This window comes from Falco rusticolus, chromosome 7, assembly GCF_015220075.1.
Source record: "Falco rusticolus isolate bFalRus1 chromosome 7, bFalRus1.pri, whole genome shotgun sequence".
NCBI lineage: Eukaryota > Metazoa > Chordata > Aves > Falconiformes > Falconidae > Falco > Falco rusticolus.
Window position 1 is genome coordinate 14,755,401 of NC_051193.1, and position 15,273 is coordinate 14,770,673.

Sequence of the window (15,273 nt, forward strand, 5' to 3'; positions counted from 1 at the left end):
CATTGGCAGACTGGAATTGCTGTTTGGCTAAGAAAGTGTTTGTAAAGAGAAGCATATTCATGTTCAGCTTTTAAGGAATGTAGTCTAGGATTTAGGTAGACTTTCTCATTTAATGTTTATTTTCTGGGATTTTTTTGTGTGTGTGGTGGGGTTTTTTTGAGTTTTTTTCCCCTCCAGTGTCAAGCGTATTACATCTGAAATGTATCAGGCCAAATCTGGTGCAGTAAGAACACAAGGACAGTTCTTACAACTGCCTGAATTCAATGGTTGGTGCTAGTTTACAGACCAAGGTTATTGTGATCAGTATAAGGTAAAGGCCAAATCCTACCCCATTTACTCATGTAAGTAATCCCACTAATTTCAGGACAAATCAGTAACCCTGACAGAACTTTGCCTGAAGGGTCAGTCTGTAATATAATGAAAGGCAAGATACAATAGGAATCCATCATAATGATTGTTTCGTTCTTCAACAGAAAGGTGTGAAGTGTTATTTCAATAACCTTTTTCAAGACCAACACGCTTTCTATTAAAAAAAAAAAAGGACAGAACAACAGGAAAAGCCATACTCTTACAATCTAGGAAAACGATTATCACAGCTGCAACTTATATAAAAGGTAAAAGAGAAATAATTTATTTATATTTCTTGTTGCCAGTTTGGCCTTTAAATGATAAGCCACACTAGGAATAATTAGAGAAAAATAAAATGAGCTCCTGGAAGTTAGTGTGGATTAACATTGAAAAACAGCAGGCAGTGGTAAGTCAGGGTTGCTAACATATCACATTGCTTTCCAATTGAATGAAAGGCTAAAAATTCAACTTTTCAGGATCCTTGGTGAATCACTGTATACCTTTTGTTACTAAGGAACTTCTTCTGATATTAATTATGTATGAAATAAAGAGCCAATATGGTATAGGTTAGGGACCCAATCCAGGGCCAATTGAAATTAACACAGACTGTTCACAAAAGCTTTTGGATCAAGGCCTGTATATACTGCATAACTCCAGATGTTATTATCTGTGTTGAAATATATGTATGAAATGGAAAATGAATCACATAGCAAGGTTTTGATTATGTTGAATAATAATTTCCTCATAAACAAGAATGTTATGGTCTTTGCATTAAGTGCCTTTAAAATAACGATAGAATTAAAAAAGAATAATGCAAATGATAACAGAAAAGGATACATAAGCATAACTTTTCAAGGGTTCACTATCTTCAGAGCTTATGTTCAAGGTAAATGAATAACAGTAGAAATATCTATTAGTTCAAGAAAAGCAGGTATTGGTGGTACAGAAAGTTGATTTTAAAGGAAGAAAAAAAAGAGCAGGAAGCCTGTTTCACTTAGTGAACCATTCCATAAGCAAGGTTTGTACAGCATCTGAAAAACCTTTCTTACCACCTCCTTCAAGGGACACTGACTTAAAAGGTTTTGTCCAAAGTATTATCCCTGTTTGAAAATCTATGTTTTTATTAATGTTGGGCAACTTGTATGCAAGTTTTAAAGTTTTAATTAAAAACTTCCTAAAATTATAATCCAACTAAAAAATAAACTCCTGTGATCTCCAAGAGCAAGATTGTGATATCTTTCTGCATTGGGCTTTGTCTTGAATCAGAGAAATTCATACTGTACATTGATTTACTCATCGCTTACTTTTGTATATTTAACAAAACATTGTGCAAGTGATGACAAAATATGTCTCCAAGTAAAATATCATATTATCTTGGACTAATGAAATGATCTAGTCTTTTCCTAAAGAGGGAGAAACATTTCCTCAAACTACCAACACATATGGTCAGAAAGACTAGTACTGGGAGCAATAATATTTTCTCCCAAGGAAGTATTGTTGAACTCTTTGTGTGGTCTGCATCTTTTAACAATGTTCAGATGCTACACTGTGGTCTGTATTCGTACTAAAGCAGTAAAGGTTGTGAGAAGTCACTGGGGAATTTATGACATATTTAATTTGGGGTTTTTTTGATGAACTATTTCTCCATATTTGCCCAAGTAAAGCATTTTTTTATTTAAGAAATTTAGTTTGGCAGTCCCTATGCATCTGCTGGATCTGGGGGTCCCCACTTCATGCCCAGGTTGACAAAGATTCTATTATTCCAAAAATAGTTTTCTGGCAAAAACAATGTATACAAGTTATGAATGTAAAAGCATGTGCAGGAAATGCTTTCTGCTGCCATGGGTGTCAGTTACACAACTTCAGTAGAAGCAGGGCTTGGTTTTATTTTATGATTAATAAAGAAAAGTGCTTTTTTATTCTTCTTAATGTATACCTTTTTCTTTATAGGGTTGGCAGATATTTTAGGACTGATGCTTGTTTCTCCTAATCCTTTTACTCAAATAGTGACCAGATTTGTTTTTGCTTGGAATAGTGGTTATCACACTACCCACAGAGTCACACCTGGCCTCCATTTGCCTCTCGTACCAGAAATTGTATTTATTATTGCTAAGCACACTGTCTGCTGCTTTCTTCTCTTGTGTGCTTTGTAATGGCAGATTTGAGTTCAATTTCATTAGGAGGGACCTACAGGAAGTCAAAACAAGGTTAATGACTTACCCAAAGTGAATTAAAAATGGGATTAGAATTTATGATTTCCTGCCTCAAAACTTTTACTCCAGACACTAAGCAGTGCCACTTTCATCTTTACTTAGATCCACGATTCGTATTCATGCACAGAAATTTTACTGGCAACCAAAGGATTGTAAAAGGATCGTTGTTTGTAAATATAGGAATGCCAACATAAGTATCAGCTTTATGTTTATATCCATTGCCTCTACAGTAAATATACACATTTCTGTGAATAGTAAGATGACCAAAGAAGAAAATGTGTAACAGAACTAATGGGAATAATAAGAAGACATGACAAGAAAATTTTGATGTCACCTTAGCTATGTGTGTCTATACCTTTTGCTTTTTCATCTGCATAGGACCAGCTTCTTTCTGCTTGGTCTTGTCCAAATAGCAAGATGTGTCCAAAAAGGAAAATGTTTCTTCAGTTGATGAAACTACTAGGTTAAATGTTCCAAAGATCATTGATACACAGGTAGCTAGGTTACTTTGCCTAATTGAGATACCATGTGCTTTTGTCACGATACAGAAGTATAAAGTTGCATGTGGGAATTTACAAATCCAAGCAGCATCCTTACTGAGTGAACTGTCAATTTCTTGGAGTAGAGCATTTTGCAGTGCAGCCTTTTCCTGATGTTTTCAGCTTTAAATTTCCATTTATGATGGGAAAAGTATTTAAAAATTGGATTCTGTTCTAAGCAAAGCTGAATGCAAGTGGACCCCAGTTTGCTTTAGAAGCATTTCAATTCCAACTTAATTTTTTATAGAACTTCAGACAGAAGAAACTGCTCTTTTAATACAACAGCTTATGTACAGTTTTGTGTGAGTAGCCTAATTGTTTTGGTAGTGGAAGTCCGTTGCCACTATTCAAGAGCTTTACTCTGGAAAAGCATTTTCTAGGATAACTGACTAATTTTTTTCCACATAGCATATACCTATTTCTGATGTTCAGTATGTCTAATGTTAGGTTTCTGTGTTACTAATTGGGTGTAAAAATCAGTAACCTGATTTTTTTTTTTTTTTAAGTATTAAACTGCAAGGGCAGCCCCTGCAATCTCTTTGTGCTGACCAGTTCTGTGGAAAAGATGAAAAATAATTATGGACTTTTGGTCCATGAGACTGAGTACTCAGGTGTGGAAAACTTCAATCAAAAAAGTATCTGTGTCAGCAAATTAATGTCCGGAAGAAAACCTGTGACAAAAAATGCTTGCACAGGTGCACACAGTGGAGAGGGATAGACTTTTATGTTAAATTGATTCCAAGGGCTCATTGTAAATAGCTACAATCAAAACATACTTTCATATTTTAATTCCATTGCACTTGTACTGAGACTACCCCCCCACCCCACCCATTGACATGGTTTCCCTCTGGAAACCTCTCTTAAATCATAGAATGATGCAGGTAGGAAGGGACCTTTAAAAGTCATCCAGTACAACCCCCCTGCAATGAGCAGGGACATCTTCAACTAGAGCAGGTTTCTCAGATCCCTATCCAACCTGACATTGCATGTTTCCAGGGATGGGGCATCTATCATCTTTCTGGGCAACCTGTTCCGGTGTTTCACCACCTTCATTGTAAAAGAATTTCTTCATTACATCAAGTTTGATTTTACACTTTTCTTAGTTTAAAACCACTACCCCTTGTCCTATCACAACAGATCCTACTAAAAAGTCCACCTCCAGCTTTCATGCAGGCCCATTTAGGTACTGGAAGGCAGTGATAAGGTTTCCCTGGAGCCTTCCCTTCTCCAGGCTAAACAACTCCAACTCAGTATTTCCTCACAGAAGAGGTGCTCCATCCCTCTGATCACTTTTGTGGCCCTTCTCTGGACCCAATCCAACAGATCCATGTCTGTCTTGTGCTCATGACTCCAGACTTGAACACAGTACTTCAGGTGAGGTCTCACAAGAGTGGAGTAGAGGGGGAGAATCCCCTCCCTTGACCTGCTGGTCATGCTGCTTTTGATGTAGCCCAGGATATGGTTGGCCTTCTGGGCTGTGAACACACATTGCTGGTTCATGTCCAGTTTTTCATCCACCGCTACCCCAAGTCTGTCCTTCTCCGCAGTGCTGCTCTCAATCCCTTCATCCCCAACCCGGTGCTGATTACTAGGGATTGCCCTAACCCCTGGTGCAGGTCCTTGTGCTGGGACATTTGTTTGATCAGTTGTTTCAATCAGTGGCTTGGTCATGCTATTTTGTTTCAGTCAGTGGGTTTGTCATTACCTGTGTTTGGGCATAGTGATCATGAGATGATAGTTTTTGACTCTCAGAAAAGTAAGAAGGGTGGTCAGCAGAACTCCTGCCTTGGACCTCCTGAGGTCTGACTCTGGCCTGTTTAGGAGCCTGGTTGACAGAGTCCCTTGGGAGATAGTTCTGAAGGGCCAAGGGGTCCAGGAAGGCTGGACATCCTTCAAGAAGGAAGTCTTAAAAAGGCACAGGAGCAGGCCGTCCCCATGTGCTGAAAGATGAGGCAGCAGCGGAGAAGACTGGCCTGGCTGACCAGAGAGCTTTGGATGGAACTCGGGGAAAAAAGAAGAGTTTATGACCTTTGGAAGAAGGGGCAGGCAGCTCTGGACGACTACAAGGATGTCACGAGTTTTTGCAGGGCAAAGATTAGAGAGACAAAAGCCCAGCTGGAACTCGGGCTGGCCACTGCTGTAAAAGATAACAAAAAATGTTTTTACAAATACATTAGAAACAAAAGGAGGGCCAAGGATAATCTTCATTCTTTATTGGATGCATCAGGGAACATTGCCATAAAAGATGAGGAAAAGGCTAAGGTCCTTAGCGCTTTTTTTTGAGCCCTTCAAGGGGGACGTAGAGGTGCTGGAGCCCATCCAGAGAAGGGCAACAAAGCTGGTGAAGGGTCTGGAGCATAAGTCTTATGAGGAACGACTAGTCCAGAGAGGAGGGATCTTATTGCTCTCTACAGCTCCCTGAAAGGTGGCTGTAGCAAGGCAGGGGTCGGTCTCTTCTCCCAGATTACGAGTGACAGGAGAAGAAGAAATGGCCTCAGGTTGCACCAGAGGAGGTTTAGATTGGATATTAGGAAAAATGTCTTCGCTGAAGGGGTGGTCAAGCATTGGAACGGGCTGCCCAGGGATGAGGTGGTGGAATCACCGTGCCTGGAAGTGTTTAAAAATCATGTAGATGCGGTGCTCAGGGACATGGTTTAGTGGTGGGCTTGGTAGTCCTGAGTTAACAGCAGGACTCGATGATCTCAAAGGTCTTTTCCAACCTAAACGATTCTATGATTCTATGCTGATTAGAATCTCATAGTAATTTGTTTGTGGGTGCAGATGTAGCAGATGTCATAAGCTATCTAGCCAGTTTCTGAGTAGTAATATGTGGTCAACCAGTGTTGCGGCTGAGTTGTAATACGCGGTCAACCAGATGCGATAAAGGCAGAAAAGAGACACTAGAATCACAGTTCGGTTTTTCAGTGAGTGAAGACAAGAACCTTCATGCTATCGTTTCTCTAAAATACTCCCCCAAACCATGTATAGAGACAAAGTCTGCATCAATAGGAAAGATAAATGTGTTTAGATTTCTTTAGGAACTGGAAAACCTATGGAATAGATAGAGCTTATGACAGAAGGGTGGGTTCTGTCTAATGGAAGATGAAAGGCTATTGGCACCTATTAAAAAATTACAGGGTTGTTTTTAAAATGCAAGACTGGGAAAAGCAGATAAATCAGATAACAATCTAGGATTAAGTTCTTTAAGTCTCAAGGTAAAACAAAGTGAGAATTTGTTAAAACTAATTTTAAAAAACGGCATAAACTGTCAACACAAAGTCTCTTCTAAGTAGAAAATCTGAAAACTAAGAAAACGTACCATACATAGTGCCATAGCCATGCTAGAAGCTTAGAAAAAAAGATGCATAAGGAAGGCCTGACTAGGAGAATAAGGAATCCATTTTAAAAGACTGCAAATAATTAATATAATTGAAATAAAAGGACAGCAAGGTAAAGTCCGATACCATATGGAAACTGAATTTGCAACTGGAATAAGTTGCAGAATTGCAAAATGACAATTACACCAGTTTTAACATAAGGGGATGTGCAGAGAAAGAAAGCGTACTTATGGGAGTTTTTACTTGCTAATTTTTACAGATGAAACCTGTATTTCTGAACAGGTAGCTTCTTCATTAGACGAAATGCTGGATATGTTCAAATGACCTACTCCAGAATATGACTGTCTCTGCCTTCTCCCCACAGCAGTGTTTATAGGAGGATGTGGTGCCTCTCTATGCCATTGGACATAACGCTGAACAGGTTACTCAACGTTAAGTTTTCTTCTGTTCAATAGTTCAGTAATCCAAAACTAGGAGGGTGGTCTTGGCCAGCAAAACTAGTCATACGAGCAAGCAAAGAGACTGAAATATTAATGCTGACTGCCTGAAATATTAATGCTACAAGCAGTGAGGAACAAGGGGTACGTGCAGAATCCGGCCCTCCAGGAAAACCATTCACTTATATGGGCAAATATTTGCCATCCCTCTTCATTAGATCATGGAATCTGTTATCCCTAGGGCCAGGGAAGCAATTTAATAGCCTTTTTGTTTTCTACTGTCCTTATTTGAGCATATTCCTTTGAGTGTGCTTTGTTTCATTCAAGAGAAAACAGCTTTGCATTTCCAGTTCCATGATGTTCGCTCAGTTACAAAGCAGCAACACGTTCATCAAAGAACTTCATTCATTTGCAGAAGTACCGATCTGTATCTAGTTTAGAGTGTAAGGACATCAGGAGAGAGGCCATATTTAATTTTATTTGCTATTTTTTAATCCACCTCCAGATGCATGTGTTGTGCAAAACTTACTAAAACTGGGCTATTTCTTATTAGAGGTAGAATCTAATTGACAGTTATCTTTACTAAAGGCAGATAAAGGAAGTATTATGGGAAGAAAACAATCTGATAGTAATCAGACCTGAACTGGTTCTCTTACCTGCCCTTAAGGCTTCCTACATACTAGAAAAAGTGTTCAGCACTAAATCTGGAAGAAATGAGGTGTCAGTTTTCATTAATTCTTTAAAGTTTTTCAAACAATGCCATCACTGGAGAGAAATCTGATGGATGTCCTGGAACTTATCAGCAGGTTACATGGCAGTCAATATATATAGTAACAAAACTTATTTTCCAAATGGTGGTTTCACAGTTCATTTTACCTTGAAACCCCACTCTCTGATATTGCATTACCATACTATAATAGCTCCTATGTGTATTAAAAGCGTAAAGTAAAACCTTCTCCTCTGCACTATAATACATGGAAGGAATGGATCAATAAAATCTTAAAAGTAATACATCTTTCAAACACTGAGAGCTCTCGGGCTGAACCGGAAGAAGTAGCAGATACTTTCAGTTTATATTTTGCATACAAATAAAGGAGACTTTAATTCTTACATTTAGGTTTTTGACCTGATTCATTGTGAGGACCAGGTTATTTAGGTAAACACTGGATGAAAATTATATGCTGCATTGTTGTTTCTTAAAGATAAGGTGTAAAATCACTGAAGCCAGTATTTTTTTCCAGTTGTCTTACGAATGACTACTTGATGTGTTTCATGAAGTTTGTTATGTTGTATATTTTCCACAGGCCATAGTACAAACCATATCAATACAGTCATACAGCTACTGTGTTTAACCCCAAATCTCCTTAGGATACAGTATCTATAAACTTGCTCCACCCTCAGCATTATTAATAATCTTATATGACAGTTTCCCTTCTGTCAGACTTAAGTCTTTGGACTTATACTTCCAAAAAGCCCATAAGTATTTCTTGAAGATACCAGCCAAGACATGGTCTTTGGCCTTTCTGGGTGTTCTAAGAAAGTTGTTGAATGGCTGTGTTTGTTAGTTATAATTTCAGCATCAGGATTTTTCTGACTGTATCATTTTGGATCATACTTTCAACTCATTCAGTGATCCAGGTTAAAAGAAAATTTATTATTTAAAATTAAGTCACCATGTACTCTTTAAATATTAGAAGGAAGACCACATGTGTACTAAATGAGGTCATGTAGGAATTTCAGAGCATTTTTATATCAAAGAATCTAAAACCAAAATATGACAGAATGATAAATTTATATTTAGCTTGATAAAATACACTACTTCTACTTATAAAGAATCTAATGCATAAACCAGTTTTAAATTTGTTCAGCGCAGGGCAAATCTAGCAAAGGTGTAATATCTTTCAGCTTGAAGTAATGCAATAAGTATTTTTCTCTTGGGACAGAGACAGAGTATTAAGAAATAAGCCTGAAAATAATAAAGAATAAGGCAGTAGTTGAGGCATTGTAGACTAATATTAGAAAACAATACGTCAGTGTTGATGGTAATTGAAAACATGTACTCAAATATATGTCAATGGATCCTGGAACTGAGTTGCTGGGATGCTAATTAGTTTCATGGTTGCTTGGTGGATTGGTGTCAAAGAAATACAGAAACCAAAAAAATGTGAAGGGAGGAATGTGCAGAAGACTTATAATCAGAAAAGGGTATTCACTTGCATTAATAAACAAAGAAAAAAAAATCTTTCTCTTCTTTAAAGATAAACTACTGGTTCTTAGTCCTCATGGAGATTTTAAAAGCCTTTCAATGCTTTTATATTCCTTTACAAAGAATAAAGCTTGAAATACAGCAATACGACATGTTCATTTTCTTTTCTTTGTTTTTCAGATGATGTATTTCAGTTCAGTTGTGTGTTGTGCAGGAGTGCTGGCAGGGTTGTGCAGTCAGACCACTTCTGGATTTGGGAATGCACTTGGTATGGTTGGGGTGTCAGAGGCTTAGGAGCAGGCAGCAGTAGGAGCACCAAAATCCTCACCAGAAGCGCTTGCACAGATGCCTATAGTGATGGCTCTTGGTGGCACAATGGATATGTACACTTCTTATACGCTGTATGTGCTCAATTCACAGCATCTTTGTTAAGTCTTATTAATTAATTTACTATTCTTTGAGAGTATAGGAAAATATATTATGAAAATACATGAATCCCTGAAGGTGGCACTCTTAACTAAGGGGGGAGTATAAGGTGGGTTAAAAGGTCTTAATTGCTGAATAAAAGTTTAAATTTTGTCAGAGCTGAATTTTTTTTTTAAATGAAAAATTGATGTTTCAAAAAAGCACTGATATCATTAGATATTTGTGGAGCTTCCCATATATTTTCTCAACTGAAACAATTTTCTTGTTATGACTCTACCAACTGCCTCAGTTGATCTAAATTAGAATTTATTAATTTGCAGGGAAATATGTATTTGAAAAAAAAATAATTTAGTTTTAATGCTGTTTCTCTAAGGAGGATTTTGTATCTGACACTATGGAGGCCAGTTTGAGGCTGGAACTTGGTAAGGGAGAAGAAGGGAGAGTACTGCTACTTTGCCAGTTTGTCACTTAGATTATGGCAGTCTTCTAATGAGTCCAGGGCCATTTTGCCTGCCTTAATTCTCTGTAGGCAAGATGTGTCTGGAAACTCTGGCGGGTGCATCCACACAACTCTGTCCCATACATAAGAAACAGTGGCTTCAAAGGAGCCGTTCTGGCTCTGTTTCTTACAAGCTGTCATCCCAAAATGTTCTAGCAATGTATTTTTGGAAAAGAATTAAATTAGGTTAAAATTTCCTATAACTATTATATTTCTATTTCATTGTACAAAAAGGAAAACAACATTAAAAATTAAACGGGCCTTTCTTGCTCAATGTTTGTTTATGCTTTGAGTATGAACACAATGTAATATTTTATTTTGGGTCTAAATAATTTAATTTTGCAGGTCTTACCATTGCAAAATTAATTGAAATCTCTGACCTTCCTCAGCTTGTAGCTGCATTTCACAGACTAGTTGGTTGGCAGCAGCAACTCTTACGTGTATTGCTGAGGACATAATAGAATAGTCACACCTTGGTGTTCACCCTCCTGCCAAGGTTTTAAAAATTGTGGCATATCTGGGCACTATATTGGGGTGTAGCTTCCAGTGCTTCTTCAGTGACTTATGCAAAAATGCTGGGTACTCTTTACTTTAGCCTGTCATATGACATTTAGGATGAAGCTCACTAAAGGCCCTTTTTTGTTTCCTGAAAATACAGTTGAATCCTAGGAGGGGTTGGGGGCTAATTCTCAGGTTCAGTGTGAGGGGAGGGAAGAAGCCTTATAGAACTTAGCTTAACAAATTTGGTAGGACTGGAACAGAAGGAGCAGGAGGCTAGTGACTTCAGCTTTTGTATTCATTAGAAGAGATGTTGATGTTGGTCTTCAGGATTTCTTTTGCTAGAGAGTGTTTGCTTAACAAAGAGTCTGACTTAGATTCCGTACAGCACTACTCCTAAGATTCTGATGTAAACAACTAGGGGCTAGAGGAATTGTAATGAGACATCTTTTAGGTCCCTATGCATCAATTATTTCCTACTCCAATGATATGCACCTGTTGAAGCTTTCTGTTCTGAATGATAGAATGGTTTGGGTCAGAAGGGACCTTAAAGACCATCTAGTTCCAACCCTCCACCATGGGCAGGGACCCCTCCCACCAGCCCAGTTGCTCCCAGCCCCATCCAGCCTGGCCTTGGGCACTGCCAGGGATGGGGCATCCACAGCTGCTCTGGGCAGCCTGGGCCAGTGTCTCACTGGAATTTCTTCCTAGTATCTAAGCTAAATCTTTCCTCTTTCAGTGTAAAGCCATTTTGCCTTGTTCTGTCACTGAAGGCCCGTGTATAAAGTCCCTCTCCAGCTTTCTTGCAGCCCCTCCAGGTGCTGGCAGGCAGCTGTAAGGTCTCTGTGGAGCCTTCTCTTCTCCAGGCTGAACAACCCCAACTCTCTCAGCCTGTCTGCACAGGAGAGGTGCTGCAGCCCTCTGATGTTCTTCATGGCCTTCTCTGGACTCACTCCAACAGGTCCATGTCCTTCTGGTGTTGGGGGCTCCAGACCTGAACACAGTACTGCCGGTGGGGTCTCATGAGAGTGGAGTAGAGGGGGAGAATCCCCTCCCTCAACCTGCTGGTCACGGTTGTGATGCAGCCCAGGATACAGTCAGCTTTCTGGGCTGCAAATGCACATTATCAGCTCATGTTGAGCTTGTTGTCAACCAGAGCCCCCAAGTCCTTCTCCTCAGGGCTGCTCTCAATCCATCCTCTGCCCAGCCTGTATTCGTGCTTGGGATTGCCCTGACCCACATGCAGGACCTCGCGCTTGGCCTTGCTGAACTTCATGAGGTTGGCACAGGCCCACCTCTCCAGCCTGCCAGGGTCTCTCTGGACGGCATCCCTGCCCTCCAGCGTGTCGACTGCACCACACAGCTTGGTGTCACTGGCAAACTTGCCGAGGGTGCACTTGATCCCACTGCCCATGTCACCGACAAAGATGTTGAGCAGTGCTGGTCCCAGTGCTGACCCCTGAGGAGCACCGCTTGTCAGTGGTCTCTGCTTGGACGTTGAGCTGTTGACCGCAACTCTGACTGCGACCACCCAGGTAATTCCTTATCCACTGAGTGGTCCATCTGTCAGATCCATGGCTCTCCATTTTAGAGACAAGGATGTTATGCAGGGCAGCGTCAAATGCTTTGTGCAAGTTCAGGTAGTTGCTCTTCCCTGATCTGTCAGTGCTGTAACCCCGTCATTGAAGGCCACCAGGTTTATCAGGCATGATTTTCTCTCTGAAGCCATGCTGGTTGTCACCAATCACCTCCTGATTTTCCAGGTACCTTAGCATAGTTTCCAGGAGGATCTGTTCCATGATCTTGCCAGGCACAGGGGTGAGACTGACTGGCCTGTAGTTCCCTGGGTCTTCCTTATTTTTCTTTTTAAAAATGGGGGTTATGTTTCTCCTTTTCCAGCTTCACTGGACTGCCACAGCTTCTCAAACGTGATGGGTACTTGCTTAGCAACTTCACCTGCCAGTTCCCTCTGTTCCCATGGATGCATCTCATCAGGTCCCATGGACTGTGCACCTTCAGGTTCCTTAGGTGGTCTTGAACCTGATGATCTCCTACAGCGGGTGGTTCTCCATTCTCCCAGCCCCTGCCTTTGCCTTCTGCAACTTGGGCAGTGGGGCTGGAGCACCTGCCAGTGAAGACCGAGGCAAGAAAGTCACCGAGTATCTCAGCCTTCTCCATGTCCTGGGTAACCAGGTCTCCTGTTTCCTTCTGGAGAGGGCCTACACTTTCCCTAGTCTTTCCTTCATCACCTACATACCTATGGAAGCTTTTCTTGTTGCCCTTGACGCCCCTGGCCAGATTTAATTCCGTCAGGGCTTTAGCTTTCCTAACTTGATCCCTAGCTGCTCGGACAATTTCTCTGTATTCCTCCCAGGCTACCTGTCATTACTTCCACCCTCTGTAGGCTTCTTTTTGTGTTTGAGTTTGTCCAGGAGCTTCTTGTTCATCCTTGCAGGCCTCTTGGCTTTTTTGCCCAACTTCATCTTTGTGTGGATGCATCACTGCTGAGCTTGGAGGAGGTGATATAATTACTGTGTCCTATTCACTACTACAAAGCAATCACATATCAAACTGCTTCGTCCCCCCCAATTAACAAAGCTGAAATAGAAGGAGGCACAGAGTATGACAGGAGCTGGAGCACTTCAGTTTCTGAGAATTCCTTCCAAATATATTCCTGAGTTTTTATCTTGTATCTGCAATAGGTGGATTTTTTTTTCCAGCTGAACTAATTCCCAAGGAGACCAATGTCTTTGGTATTTTTTTTTCTGTACATGTAGCCTGTCTTAATTTCTAGTGCTTTAGCATTAAAGATATTTTGGTGCTAAAGTCAATGCAGCATTAGACCAGCCACGCTTGCTTCCAGGTTTGCTGAACGTGGCACCATTTCTGCTTGAGCAACACTAGTTGAACGCTGGCTTGCTGACAGCATCCATGGCTAGTGTGATCCAAGCTACACCCCTGGGTTAGTGTGCAGTCTTGGTGTTATAGGACTCTCCTCAATTATGGTAATAGTATCAAGAGAGCAATTCTTGAACCTCTTCGTCACAAATAAATGTAAGGTTTTTGCACGTACATCCAGCAGTTGCTGAATGCTAGCCATAATACAGTCTTGCATGTTAGCTGAAAAATTTGGCATAAATTATGAGGAATCAACAAAGTACTCTGCAGAATGTTTATCTAGTCCTATAGTAATTCTGTAACAGGTCTGCAGGACCCTGCAGGATCCCATAAACCAGACGGCAGAGTTCCAAAACTTTTTAGCCAGCAGCAGTGTTGTAAAATAAGCTGTGTGTGTTTATCTAGTCAGATGTATATATAATCCTAGCCATTGCTGTAACGGTGGACTAGGTTTGGAAAGAAGTTAGAAAGTAAGGCTCTTGTCCTGCAAAATAACAAATTATTTCAGCTCCTATTATGCCTGTAGAATCTTTCAGCAAAAATTCTAAAGGCATATCTGCTTATGTGACCAAACCCAATAACAATCATAGGCAACAGTCTTTTAACTGGGTGCTAGAATGAACTTTTATTTGCTTTTGTTTCACTTATTTTAGGAATTATATAATTTCTTGATATATGAATTTTAATTTTTTTTTCCCTAATGTGGTTTTAATAACTGCAGGGACTGACACTGACAGCTGTAGGTGGAGCAGATACGCCTGCTACTAAAATACCAAACTATCAGTTACTCTGACTGAGCCTTGCATGCAGAAGGATTTCGTCTTGACAACAGTCTTGATGATTGCGGGTGCCTTGATTCTTCTGGATGGAGCTACCCTGTCATGTGTTGTGTGTGTGGTAAGAAAATACCACTGGTTTGTCCCCTTTTTCTGTGTGAAATAAGACTAGGGCATCTCCTTCGGAAACTTTTAGAAATTAGATGTTGCAGAAGATTGTATAACTGGACTGGCTCCCTGACAGAAATTGGCTCATAGTGGTAGTAAATAACAAAACATTACAACTGGTTAGATGTCTGGTGGGTTTTCTAGAATTAGGATTTGGCAAACGAGCTCCTTAAATGTCAAGGACAGCAAAGAAATCAGAATATGTCTGAGTTGAATGATGCCAACTCAAGGACTGCAAGCAGTACGTACGTGCTAGGGGAGCCCTTCCTCATTTTTACCCTGCTTTTTAGTAGCTCTTTTACATGCAGCCCAAGCACTTCCACGCGGCACTTCACTGAACAGCGTAAACATGCTAACGATTCAATTCCAGTTGGTCACAGGCATGGTGAACTGGGCATTGACTGGCAGTCACACGTCAGCATGGAGCTTAAACTACTGGCCTTGAGAGAGCAGATTCCTTCAGATCAGTGGTGGTCTTAAGGTACAAGAGAACTTGCATAGCTTTGCTCAGGTTCTAGCCATTCTGTATGTAAATGGTTCCTAGTACACTAAATCTGGCAACTGAACTTTAAAAAACAACTAGGAAAAACAATAACAGCAATGTGATTTACTCGTAAAACCAACAGTGTAAGCTAGTATTTTATGCAGTGCTGAATGGTCTTCATTGGAGTATCTCACCCAGGAACTGACTTTGAGGAAATGGGAAATGTGCTGTTTCATAACAAGCAAGATGGGAGATGTTATTTAAACAAAGAACATCTTTGTTTTGCTAGGGAAAAATGTTAAGGTAGTTCAGGGAGGAGAAACACAATTGTTTAAAAATGGCTGAAAATCCAAGGTTTTCTCAAAAGCATGTCTGAAAATCTGTTTGAAATGTGTGATTTTTATGCCAAGTGGGATGCTGAAGCTTTCAAAATTAAAACCAAA